The following is a 14,189-nucleotide window of genomic DNA, read 5'->3' as shown; positions in this document are numbered from 1 at the left end:
GAGTTGTTTCATAGTAAAAAAAAAAAAAAAAATAATAATAATCATTATTACGCTATGGGTCAATTTGAGCCAAAATGTTTAACATTCCAAAACCAACACAAAAATAACCATTAATTATAGACTGTTGATGTGTTTGTTGGGTCATTTTGACCCGTTATATGCTCAGTTCTCCTTGCAAAGATCTCAAAATGTTTTTTTATTGTCAGTTGGTGCCAAGTTTGATAGCACAAAGCTTGTCATGCAGCCGACAAATTCGCCCGGCCCCCCGTCTGCGACATTCCCCCCCACTCGCCACCCCCAGCTCTTCGATTGGCTGGAAGGGTAAACAACTGTCTGTCCACAGAAACGTCCCGTTGTTGACAAAACAAACACAAAATGGCAAAATACAGGCTTTGGGTTAGGAAAAAATCACCACCACACATTAACAGAAACCCAGAGGTGTAGATTGAGAAGGAGTTCATGGGTATAAATCCTCTTTATATAGTGGATTTTCCTGAGTGAAAACGGAAGACCGTGCCTTTAAACTTGAAAGTGGGTCATTTTTGACCCACAACATAACATGAGGGTTAATGTTCAAATTTCACTGCCAAATATTTTGTAAAACATCTTTAAAATTGTGTTCTAATTTTAAAGGGAATATTTAGCCATAACAAAGGTAATCCACATCTATGGAGAAAAAAACAAAACAAAACTATCATTGAACAAGTGCATGTTCAGATTTTGCCACTTCTTGTCATCTCCAGCTTCAACATGAAGGCTCCAGTTCATACCTGTTGGGATGAATGTGAGCATGTTAGCTTTCCTGTCACAAACATCCATCGTGCAGCAGCTGAACAGGTAGGCTACAGTACGTCCAAAGTGTACTCACTGTGTGTGTGTTTGAATGCGTGTGCGTGTCGACAGTGGAGGTGTTCAGCTCACAGAATAAGACTCCAGAAAATGCTCATTAGAGTTGACCTTGACACTTGGAGCGGGCGTTTGATGGATCGGGTACAGGGCCAAACAAGCCCCTGGGGAGCCATGATCTTATCTCTTATTGTACACACATATACACACCTCCCTCCCCAACACTGACCTGCTCCTTCGCCACTGCCTCCGCCCCCACACAAACACACACACGCACCACTGTCGTCCACTCGCTCACACGTCTGTGCTCTACACGCATCACAAGCAGAATAAATCTGTGTCTGGCAGACAGGGAAAAAAAGTGAGTGGAGGTGGCCGAGGCGAGTGGGGGTGAGGCCTCGGAGAGTAAGAAGGGAGAAGGTAGTGCTTAAACAGAGATTGGGGGGGGGGGGATGACAGGAGGGAAGAAAAACACACCGAGGGCCAAGAAAAACCAACAGCTCACGGGGGTGTTATTACGCACGCACCGTTAGTCGTATGTTTGTGGGTTTTTTATTATTATTATTTTGAATGCCACCAAGTGTAAAATAGGTATTTTTGTTGTTGTTGATGTAGTTAGTTATTTAGCTATCGCCTTCCATTAACAATTGGAAGCCAGATAAACCGCTAGTTAGTTCAGCAGTTCAAGATTCAAATGACTTTCATGTGTGATCCATGACTGAAACTAACTAAAGCTAAGAAAATGACGTCAGCCATAAACACAGGCTAAAAATATTGTTGTTGTTTTTTTTTTGTATGTAATATAAGTCATACCAGACACACAATGCATCATGAAGAAGAAGAAAAACATACATAGGTCACTCTGCAGGAGAAGTTACATTTTTGGGAGAAATTTATATTATTAAAACCGAGAACAACAACACCAGAGCTTGGACTAGCAATCCCTATTCCCTAATTGTGTTCGAGCATCAGCTAACGCAACCGAGGGAACGATGATTGTGGGTGCCAGTTTAAGCTCTACAAGTCACACCTGAGTATAAGTCACAGGACCAGCCAAACTATTTAAAAAATGTGACTTATTGAGTTGTTTTTGATTTGCTGATCACTTTTCCACACGCACTCAAATCCCAATTGAAGTATATGTAGATCGATTCTTGGCACACTGAGTGTTAATGGGAAAGTTCAGAAATTGACTAAGTGAGGAAGGAAAAAGCCAAATGAAAGCTGAGACTCAAGTGTCTCTGTTGTGCATTCATGGCTTCTTCTCTTTTCCTTCTCTGCCCTTCTTCTCAGTGACACACACACACACACCCGTATACGCAAACACACACTAACGCCACCGGCACCCTCACATCTCCCCCTCACCTCAACCAAAGGACACACACAAAGAGACATGAGGCAACATCCACCTCCAGGATGGCAAAGTTTCTTCCCCAGCAGCCAGCATCCTTTCCACTCACAAGTGCGCCATCACAGGCTCGTGCACTCTTTTGTGTTCTCTTCTGCTGCAGCACTAAGGGGAAAAAGTGACACTCTGAAGTCTTAATTGAGCTTTACTTGCTGTTCCACCCCCCCTCCCTTCTGTGTTGTTGTGTGCTAAAGTGTGGTTAAACTTTATAATCAGGCCTACAGGGTCTGGAACGGCACACAGTGAGAAGTGTGTGAAGCCGTTACAAACACGTTTGTTTGCAGATGTAGCAGCAGCTAGTTCGCCAGCTACTGAGCAACAAAACCGTGACGCACGCGTTCACTCTGTCAGTCAACAGCAACAAACAAAACCGCCCTAAAAAGTCATTTGAGTAGAATACAACTAATCCCCTGCATTTTCTCCTTTCGCAATCTGCCCCCTCCGCCGCGCACGTTGCTACACACCGACCTGACTTTTCCGTCTGTCAGTGTGTCTATATGCACGAACCTTAGGAAGGATTGGGAGACTGATGTCTCAGCTCCTCCGCGATCCCACCAGGAATGTCTTTTGACAGTTGCAGGAGCAGCAGGATACGGCGCAAAGATGTTGCTGTAATTGCACCTGGTTGCGTCATGAAAAAGTAATAATTTGCTGTCAAGGACGTCAAGGTGTCAGCGTTCGGCAGGAGTTGATAAGGTATTGACTGCCTCCAGAGTGCTCGCTCGCGCTCACTCGTACTCCTTTATAAAGTTGATTCCCAGAGAAAGAATGTGGGGAGCTGACGTTGGGGTATAAGTGAGAAGAAGGGGTGATTAAAAGAAAGCGATATAGTTTTTAAAAAGCCTCATTCTGCGTGCTACAATTTCTGTGACATTAATTGCGCTCATTTTGCCTCTTTGCAAGCTTTGCTCACTCATAATGCATGCACAGATTGTGTTCAATTATACATAAGTGATCAACAGGCTGTGAGGCCATTGATACGCAATTACCATTCAGCTCGCTCCTCCTTTCACTTTGATTACTGACTCACAGGTCATAACTTAACATTTCTTGTTGGGGGCGCAACCCTGTTGTGATGTTGGTGATACGCTGCTCTGGGGAGTGAATGTAAAGACTCATGGGAAGTGTTGAGGTGCTCAGGTGACAATGCACATGCATGAGGTGAAAGAGTGGAATAGAGGGAAATAAAAAAATAAAATAAAAAAAATAAGCTCAATTCTCACATCTGAGGATAACGTATTTTTCAGTCTAAAAGTCACACTTTTTTTATATATAGTTTGGCTGGTCCTGCAACTTTTACTCAAGTGTGACTTGTATATAATAATAAAATTAGAGCTCACTTTTGTATCGATGGCAGCCAACGATTTGAAACATCCGCTTATGACTACAGAAAAGTTTGTTTTTTAGTTTAAAATGGCTTATCTTAACTAGAATGCCGGGATGAATTGTGTAAAAGGTAGAATCTTGTTGTACCTTTTCCTGTTGTAAATAGCAATTACTTGTTGTGGATGCTACATACTAAGCTAGCAAGCTAGCTAATGAGATGGTCCCTTTGTTTATTTTCCGTGAGAGGCAGCAGCAAACGAATGACATGTCATAACTACTTCTTCCTCTTCATTGTTGCTGTTGTTGTTGTTCTTCTTCTACTACTATCATTTGGTGGTTGGCAAATAATGTTGTTGTATTACAGCCAGAGGTTCGCATTTACGTCCCTCGTCTCGTCCCATCGTTGACGCATGCCCACATTTTCGGCGAATGCATTTATAACAGGAAGCCTCCAAAAATATGAGCACTGGCAAAAGCAGCTTTTCGTCCATCGATCAGTACAAACAGTCTTTCTCAGTCCGTGTATTTTTCGAGGCTTTGCGTCATAAAGCACTCTCCGAAAATGTGGGACGAGAAACAAAAGTGCACGCCTCTTATCGCCGCCTTCTGAAATGGAGTTCATGCGACGGTATTCAATGATTTATTATGATTTTTTAATCCGGAAATTCATTCATTTTTTACGGCCACAAACAAAGGGACCTTTTTCTACGGCTAGCCCGCTAACTTAGCATGCAGCATCCGCCATATCAAATTAGAAGTGGAAGTTTTTAATATAGCCCAAACTCATACACTTCTTGGGCTCGTTTTTTGTCAAAATACATTTCCCCCGCAAAAATGTGACTTCGTCCAGTGCGGCTTATGTGTGTTTTTTCTTCTTCATGATGCTTTTTTGTGACTGGTGCTCAGGATTTCAATTCAGATTTCAAATGTTCTAAGTATTACAATATGTATAAATGAGTGTTTAATGCATTTTAAAGGAGCAATATGTAGCTGATTAACCTCAACATAATGTTTTAAAAATGCCCATGTTGTCAATGCTGTTGGAGCAGCCTGGCCAACATCGTGTCTTGATGATGGTTACTTTTCCATGCTATGCACATTGTTGGTAAAACTGTCAAAAGTACTATATTTTTCAGGTTTGATGTGCAGAGCTTTATATCTTTGTCAAATCCAATATAAAAAAAAAAGACTGCAACTTGTTCGGCTTTTGTTGGATTTTAACGTCTAAAAGCAGTGAAAGTTTTATCCCGAGCCAGATTTCCTGCAGATTCCACTGAACAAAATCACAACATGCTCATTGATTTTGCTGGTGACACATGTTCAAACCGCTTGTGGCGCCGCTCATGTTCCTTTTATTATTATTGATTAATATATTGATTTCTCCTTGCGATGTCATTGTTGAAAAGACATATTACTGATGTTACAATTGAAATGATACTTAGTCCAGTATCTGATGGAGGAGAAAAGGAATAGAGTAAGTTAGCCATTGTGTAACATTCATTATATATTTACTTAGTGGGGACTTTAGGGACAGATGAGCTGCACGCATGCTGGCTGAGCGGCCGCCATAGGCTTCAATCCAGCATCTTTTATACTGGACAGCCTCTCACGGGAGGGCCCTGTTCAGTATGTGTACACCACAGGTTCAAACCTCTGTTCGCCGTAGGATGATTAAAAATGATTCGATAATGTTCCCTTTGATGTTGACGTGCAAAGCAGTAATTGTAAGAAGACAAAAAAAAAACCCACCTGATTGAATGGTAGCCTCTTGCAAGTGCTTCAAAGCTACGGCGACGTAAGCTAAGCGCTCTTTCTTAGCGTAACGTGAAAGCCACCAACGCAGCAACACGGGCGATAATCTGTGCTCATTGTTGCCTAATGAACCGTCAATGGAGCAGCTTGGCCAAGCTTATAGACTTCTTATTGTTGCCCACAGACTCCCAGGGTTGATAGATTCAGCGTTAAGGGTCAGGATTTGTGGAGCTGCAGGCACAATCCTTTGGATATTTCCCAGAGATCTAAAAGCCAGTTAATCAGCTCTCGCTTCATGATCTCACTGGCTGTTCATCTTCCCATGGATGAGTTCTATCAGGCCTTTTTGGCCGCCAGCCTCCTCCAGATTTTCTGGTCTTTCTTCTGTCGTGTTTGTGTTTAGGATTTGCCCAAGTGGCCCCCAGATCAGTTGACCTGACCCCGGCCGGGCTCGGCAGAATGAAAAAAAAAAGGTTGTTTCTGAGCAGCGGGCTCTCTTACATCTTAATCATGTCGCTCTGGGTGCGGACGTTGATGCCACACACAGAATGCACACGCTGAACGCTTTGTTTTCACCAAGCATGCACACGGTTAACAGGCTGGTAGACATCAAGATGGAGATCAGTCATTTTATGCTGCATTCAAAGAAATGGGAGTTTGGAAATATCCCTTTTGGCACTTTGAACGTCCAACCTCAAAGCGTTCTAGTCGAAAAGCTTTCAGGACTTTGGTTTTGGAACAGGAGTGCCAAATGGTTACATTCTGAAAATATTGTGTTTATTATTATCTTACTGCAGAGTAATCTGAAATTTATTTAAAAAAAAAAAAAAGGAATGCAAAATGTTTGCAGCCAAATTTCAAAATGTTATTTAAGTGGACAAAATTAGCAACAGCTGTTCATCTTCGTGAAACTTTGCAGCTTGGTTTACTGTATGTCCTCACAGGCCAGATTGCACCCAATGAGGTGCTGGTTCTGGCCCACAGGCCGTATGTTTGACACCCCCGTTAAATAGGGATATTTGGTGTAAGCAATGCAGATCAATACTGTATATATGGAACCTATGATGTCAAACAAAATTGTCTACTGGGTGCCGGTTGACCTCATTTTGTTTTTATTTTAAAATGATTTTATAATGGATAAAGGAAATTGAACGAATCTCTGTAGACACGCTTTACATCCTCTGAGTTACGTGTGTCTTGTGTGACAAAATGTGGGTTATAAAAAGCACATTTTGAACTGAAAGACTTCAGGGACGTTTGACTTTAAAGGGTCTATTGTACTTCATATAATCTTGAAGTTTAACATTTGCAGCGGGTGTGAATAATAATAATTAATAGTCTGGTTTACACGGAGCCCTGTATTCCGATTACAATCAAGTTGGAAGTCCAAACGTAATGAAAAGACCTGAAGACCAATTAAATTTCACAAATGGTAGAATATTCCTTTTGCCAAACGAATCAGAAGTAAGTTTTTGTCATGTGAACGGTGAATTGGAATGTTGTCAAGCTGTGTACTGTCTAGACCAGTGAAATAATAGTTTGGGATTTTTTTTGTTATTGTTTTTATTTCATACATTTACTTAGTTTAAATTATTTTTTTAACAGAACATTTAATAGTTTTTGTGAGTTTATATTTTCTTGAAATTGCTTTGTTTAAGTTTTGTTCTTATTAGTTTTAGTTTTTTAATATTATGGAGTGTTTGTCTTCTGTATGTCCATACAGTATTACCAAAATAAATACATTTGGAATGAACCCTGAAAGCTTTTATGTGATATCAAGAAACAAAAATGAAGGACATTTTCGCTGTAATTATAGTTTTATAAACTTAAAAAGTAGTTACATATTTTTCTTTTTAAAAAAAAATGATTTTCATTTGATTTCATTAATGAAAATGTTTTGTTTTTTTTTTCCAATTTTACTTTTGTCATCAGCTTTCTTTGACTATAACCTTGTTCTGGGCATGTTCTCTTGACGTAAATGCTCTGTGAAGTTACATCGTCACTTGAAAATATGGCGGCTTTCAAACAGCACACAGACAAGGTGATTGATAAATCATGTGACGTTTATTGTTTACATTGATTTGTCTGTAAATCGGCTGTTCTGATGAATGTAGTGACCTCATCGGGAATAGATCAGTCCAAATAATTTCAATAGCAATGAGCAGTGTGTAACATCCATTTTTCAATAAACTAGGACTTTAAGTGAACAAATTCCATTGCTCTTTTCTGAAACAGAAGCTGGAAATTTCCCATTTCCTACTTTTCTGGAACGCGGCATCAATCTGCAATCTTTCCCTGGTGTGCTCACTGTAATTAGGCCTTCTGTCTTTACTTCTCTTGGATCACCAGCATTAAGAACCCCATCTTTGCTGTATATCAAGCTCCCCCTCCCCTCACCCTTCTCATTCCAATGGCATTCTTCCTATGGAATTTGTCATCTGAAATGATTGCTTTCCTCTCCCGCCCCTCGGTGGCATTTAGCTATTCTCATTTGCATGTACACGTTCTCGCTGTTGCTGAAGATTGATCAACAATATTTTATACACGCCAGTTGAAAGTCCGTCATCGCAAGGTGTGGCGCATTGATTGCGCAGTTCGTAATTCATGGCCACATTCTGACGTGAGGTCATCACACACACGCTGTATATGCTCACGTGTACACCTGGTTAAAAAGGCGCTGAAAGCATGCACGTAATCTCGGACCAGGCACCCCACGGGAGTCCATGTATATTCTTGCCTGCGTTTCGCCGAGGTATTTTAATGTAGCGTAAGCCTTCACAGCCTCATATTACATACTGAGCTGACAGATATTGATATGCAAAACAGGGGGATGCAGAACAAAATACCGATAATTAAGCGAAGATGTTCCGGGTAGAGTCGCGCTTTAGAGTGTGCACGTGGGACCCAGCACATGGTAAGCCATATGCCTCTGTGCAGTCAGCGCCATCCTTAGGGGTGGTAGAAGTGGGGAGTGCGGATGAGTTGGAGGGGTGGGGGGGTGGATGTTACAACGACTGCTCCGTGCAAAATGGAGCCGCGGAGAGTTGTACTGTTTCCTCATCACACTTTTATAGAGCCATCAGAGGCAAATGATGCTCTTCTCACTCATGGCACATTGTGTGACATTGGTGCAAAGGTCAAAGGTCAGCCGGATTTCAGAGGTTCCATCCCCAATCGCTAGGATGATTTCCTGAATGTCAGGTGCTGCGTCTCACAAAAGGCTCCCTCCCCTTCCCTATCTTCTTTCCCCTCGCTGATCTCTGCCCGCGTCCCCAAGAGAGGCTTGAGGGAAGCGGGGAGGATTTCGGTGCTGCCGGGGGCGACGGGCTCCCTGTGCCATCCACTTACACAAACGGCAGGATCAGCGCTCCACACAAGAATAATTACAAGATAATGGGTAGTAATGCTGCCCGATCTGTCCCGATTATCTCCTGGCAGCAGCCGGCACAGCGCCATCTGGTGCCAGATCTCGGGGCAGCGGCTGCTCTGCCACATGAAAAGGAGGCGGGCTTAGGCCTAATCTCGCACCCCATTCTGTTTATTGACTGTCTGCATGAGGCTGTATGCAAAAGTGAGCGGGCGTGAGCATGTGTGCGCGTGCCCCTCCGAGATGGTCGACGCGCATCACAGGGAAAAGAAATCGAGATTGCGTTTAGATCACGCGTACGGCTGACAGCTGGCATTGCCGAGTGCCTCGTTGAGCGACAGGAAAACAGAGTGTTTTTGAGATTCACCAAGCGCCGTTATATGGACAAGTGTCTGTCATGCCGGGCTCTGGCTCGGCTTAACTCCCACCCTGCGTCTTCTTAAACAGGCTCTCTCCCACAGCTCTGGGCCAATTCGCGCTGACAGGCCATTGTATGGCCGCCGCGGCCGGAGCTTTAGTGCCTTACAGGGTTCTTTGTGCCTGGTGTTTACAGACGCTTTACGTTCCCAGCAGGATTCAAAAGCCCCTCAAACTGCTCTACACCTTTGCTGAAACGGAGCAGCCTAGCTCATAATACCAAAAGCTTTTTTTTTTTTTTTTTCCTTTCGAATGATGGATATTTAGCAAAGTCTCACACACAGTATTCCGGATATTTTATGCCATTTAGGGGAAGGACTGATTTTTACACAACAGTAATTCATTTTTCAACCTTTATTGAGCCATGGAATAGCATTTAATTGTTCTGCTTGTCCCTGTATGTTCAACAAAGATACAAATTGTGTCGTAAACAAATACATTTCAGACCAATTAATGAACTTTAAAAACATTCTGGAATACTAGTATGATGTGACACAGTAGTTATAAATCACAGATTTAATTGTAGATATAATTAGAGAAGTTTCTTTTAGCCTGAATAGCCTCACCAATTAGATACACAATTGCAACCATTGATAGCTGGCATTTATATTGCCCCATAAATAACATTATTGTTGTCATTCACAACTAGTTGTTTCATTAAAAGTGTATTTATTTGGCAAGATGTCCTATAACAAGCCTCTCCCTCAGTGCTGTTTTTTTTTTTTCTTCCAAGGATAAATATGCTCACATGGAAAATATTGTGTACACTTTTATTAAATTATTGGGTCCTGATGCAAGAGCTATATAGAAAATTGTATTTTAGTTGTCGTTTGCAGTGGAGTTAAATGGCAGTGAATGACTGAATACGATACACAATATAAAGAGCAGTTTGCTTTGTATGTAATTCCTATACACATGGTGTGTTACTATACTGATTTTAATATGTTAATTATTATTTATTTTGATGACGTTTATTTAATTTTATGAAGGCATGTGTTTGAATATGAAAGTTTAGAATGAATTAATTGGACATATTATTAACTTGCATTTCACACCCTCATGTTCACTTATTTTTATTATGCAGTATTTATAGAAACTATACTGAGGCTTTTCACATGTTAAATATTGGTAATGACTGAGATGGTGTTTAATTCAAAACATGTCAGAAAATCTGCAAAGATGTTGATCAGGTTTCCGAAGTCCAAGCTTACATGAATGTCTTGTCTTGCTTAAAACACAATTTTTCTGCTTTCATGAGTACAAAAGAAATTATTCACAGTTGACGGGGTGAAATCAGAGGATTTGTACTTTCAAAATATTTTAAAAATGGTTCAAAACCTTTTATCTTTGTTTCCATTTTGTGATAAAATAGTTTACAGGTCATTCTCCACTACAGGATAAGCAGTATTAGTATTCTACATTGACATGGACAATGCTAATTATTAGGGTTAGTTCAATACCACTTTTGAGCCATAAAAATTCTACGAAGCTAATGACCAATCATTTTAAAGAAAGACCGATATGTCACAGTATAGCATGAGCATGCGTCCTCTAAAATTGCATTAAATTAATGTCAATTATCTATTATCTTTTCTCCATTTGTATAATATATATTTATTTATATTTAATTTAAATAAATAAATAAATATATAAATAAACACAATGAAATTTAAAAAATAATCCAGTGGTTGTACCTTGTATCGTCATTCAACCAATAGTGGTATCGGCCACCATCGTGAGTACCCGACACCTTGAGATAAGGCTGTTAGTGGCCCGATACCGGAACATGGCATCGGTACTACTACTCACCACTATTAATTACGCTTGTAGCATTGATTATTTTATCAATATCATATACTTAATCAGTAGTAAATTTTGCATTGTTGAAATAATTTTAAATCACTTATGGCTTATGTCAACCTTGAGCAAGTAACACATGCTAACCCACCCCTGGAAAGTTCCTTAACTTTTCTGTGACATGACACCTTAGGAATTGCCCAAATAGAGCACAATCTGATGCAGTGTTTCATTATCATTTTGCTCGGTGCACCCATTCGGTGCATTATGCCCGGTCACCTTCCTCCCGACTCAGTCTTTAACCCCCCCAAAACCGTGCGCCCCACTACCACTGTCCTTTTAATTTCCCTGCACAACCTTTGCCGACTGTGGTGACGCTAACGCTCCTAATCCCGAGGTAGGGAAGATAATTTATGAAGCATTTACATGAAGAAGCCCGGCTAATTGGAAGCATGTGTCTTGATAAGCCTCACCAATGCAGACACGCTGCAGATGAGCGGGCTGGGATTCTCCATAGTTTAACGTCATAATTATCATTTCATCTTACAAAAAAAAAATCTCAAAGAATATTTTTTTTTTATTCCTTTGAGTATGCAAGCTGTCAGGTTGTGAAGACTGCAATATAGCGTCGCCATATGTCAAAGAGGCCAAGCCATCATCGCAAATCTGTCTTTTGTTTGCTCGGACACGTACACAAGCAGCATTTTTCTCAGCCTAACTGCCCCATCGGCAGAGAAATGAGATGTCGAGGAGGCACTCACGAGTCTTGACCCAGTCCAGAGGGAGGTCAAAGGTCCGATCGGCACTTCTTCGCCAGGCGGTTAAGTGGGCGCAAGCCATTTTGATGTCACATGATCATCCTCTTTTTCCCACTTCACCTCCAGAGCCACGACCTTATTCTTTCTATACCAACGCTCCCATCCTCATTTACATCAGGTCGTTTGTTATGACTTTATGATTATATATGGGCCTTTGTCTGGCTGCGCATGTACCTGCACCACTCCCAGCTGGTCCCCATTAATAACAGGGCCCTGCTGTAGACGGCGCAAAAGAGACGGAGGAGCTTGTTAGCGTCATAGGCGAGCGCAGGGGCTCAGCATGTGAGAGCGGAAAGGCCGACGGGACAGTTGGGAGACGTGCAGCGCGCACACACCTGGAGTATCCGCGGCAACAAATTTGAAGTACATGACATGTTGTCCTGCATTTGTCCCAGCAATCGCACAAAGCCATGATGGCACATCTGTGAGAAAGCGCATGTGTAAATGTGTCACTCTGCTGGAGTTGGCATGCGGGGGTTTGTGGGAGCGTAATGAGGCCGAGCGGACGGAGCGGCCCGCCATACCCACCGTCTCCATTGTGGGTCCCAAATGGCGGCAGAAGCCTGTAAAATCCGCGTCCCCTGATCTCCGCTCCAGGAGTCGGTTGGGAATAAAGGCGTGGAAATAGGATTTATTTAGCACGCCTCATCAAAAGGGAATTAGCAGGGTTTGGGGAGGGAAGAGCAGGCTCTGTTTTGAGCTAGTTTGAATGGCAGGATCATCCCTGTAATCCCCGGCCTCCCTCCTCGCCGCCTGCACCCCAGAAAATCAAGACAATCACCCACATTAGCGCCAAAGATGCCTCATGTAGCCTCAACCTCAACGCAGGAGCAATCTGGTCAGCAGGTGAGGTTCAACCACCTGCTTGCTTTCTTCTTTTCTGCACTCTTACAGAGCTGAAATGAGTAATTCAAGTCCCTCTGTTCAAAAAAATGCTTTACATTTTTTTTTTTATCCCCACTTATTTATGTCTACATGACGTACACACATAACTTTCTATAAAGCAAATAGTTTCTGATTTTTACAAGATTTTGGGGTGGCCAGAGACCCTGAACAGGATCCCATGCATTCAGAATTAGTCGAAAGCTGACCATTTTTAAATTAGTAACTCATAAACCATACATGTGTTATCTTCACAATTTGGATCTTGTCACAGAGGAGCATAAAGTGGCGGAAACCATTTTTGTTTGTAAAAAAATATATATTTTCATCGCTTGTGTAAGTAGTTAATTTTAATCTTTGCATATTTACAAAAGCGCTACAGTATGTAAAAGTAATTTATTACTAGCTAACGTCAACCGGGCCGTAGTTTGGACTCCTCTGGTGTACACTGTCAGGAAGTAGTTGTCAAGGCACCGGCGGAAACTTTTGTTCACGCTGCCAATACGGTAAGAAGGCCAACTTCAAAATAAATGTTACCAAATAAGATATGCACATCAATGCCTTGAGACACTTTTATTTTGAAATTGTTCCCGGCAGCGCGTCACGGCTTAACGGCGAACTTGACTTGACTTTCAGTGTTTGGGGCGTTTATGTTGCCGTCACAAACTCTTGCTACCGACGTCAACAACACAACTTTGTCCTGAATTTACATTTAATCACCAATTAAGGGTGCTAAAAAAAGACTTTATGACGTCGTATTGTATGGTTGCCAATGTTTAGCGGCTCGAAGTGCTAGCTGGAAGTGCTATCTGGAAGTGCTAGCTAGCAGTGCTAGCTAGCAACGCTCCGGTGCTACTTAGTTTAGTGAGAGCACAGTTTAAATTTAAGTTTAAAAAAAAGAGTTGGTTATCTGAAAATAAGTGCAAATGTGTTTTTGTCTTCTGTATTTATAATGTTCTCTAACTCAAGCAAATATCTACATTTTCTTTATTTTTAATCCAAATACCCGTTATTCGCTAGAATTTCCAGTAGGCTGTCCAAATACCAAAATATTTGATAGCTGCGGCCCTAATCTCTTATCTTTTAATTCCTCCTCTCCCTTCAAAACATGGCCGCCGAGCTGTCAGACTCGCTGATACGGAGGCTGACAGCAGCGCGCTGGCACGCCAACACGCAACAAACAACGAGCGAGCATGTAAACTAAAGCAAACAAAGCCCCTCTCCGCTCCTCCAAAGGCAGGATCCCTCCCACCTGCCACGCTGATGCTGATGAAACATACAGTAACACAGAGCAGCCATTAAATGGGCGAACAAGTAAAACACAATTGTACAATATGAGTTGCGTGCGCGTGTCTGGAGAGGGGGTTGCGCTTGCGGCGTATCCCGCTCTCAGTCGCGCACATGAAGCTTGTTCATTATCATCCCCGCTCATGTTTGTGTTATTCGACTTCTCGGCTGAAGGTTTGGCAGCTGGGTGCATTGTGGGAGATTTGTTACCTGAGGGAAAGTGTCATGCCGCTGGGGTCTCCACTGGCAAATCTCTGCCAATGAGGCATTAAGGTCAAGTTCCAAACAA

The 14,189-nt window shown here is 42.0% G+C and overlaps 1 protein-coding gene across 1 annotated transcript in view; it reads left to right on the top strand.

Moving 5' to 3' along the window:
* Positions 1-14,189, top strand: part of stom (stomatin) — an 84,590-nt gene that overhangs the window by 45,851 nt on the left and 24,550 nt on the right. Inside the window, exon 4 of the mRNA XM_077497631.1 lies at positions 744-837. The gene's annotated coding sequence lies outside the window, so the exon portion shown is untranslated. The remainder of the gene's footprint in view (positions 1-743; positions 838-14,189) is intronic.

This window comes from Festucalex cinctus, chromosome 15 (assembly GCF_051991245.1).
Source record: "Festucalex cinctus isolate MCC-2025b chromosome 15, RoL_Fcin_1.0, whole genome shotgun sequence".
NCBI classification, from domain to species: domain Eukaryota; kingdom Metazoa; phylum Chordata; class Actinopteri; order Syngnathiformes; family Syngnathidae; genus Festucalex; species Festucalex cinctus.
This window is presented reverse-complemented; position numbering and strand designations above follow the sequence as displayed.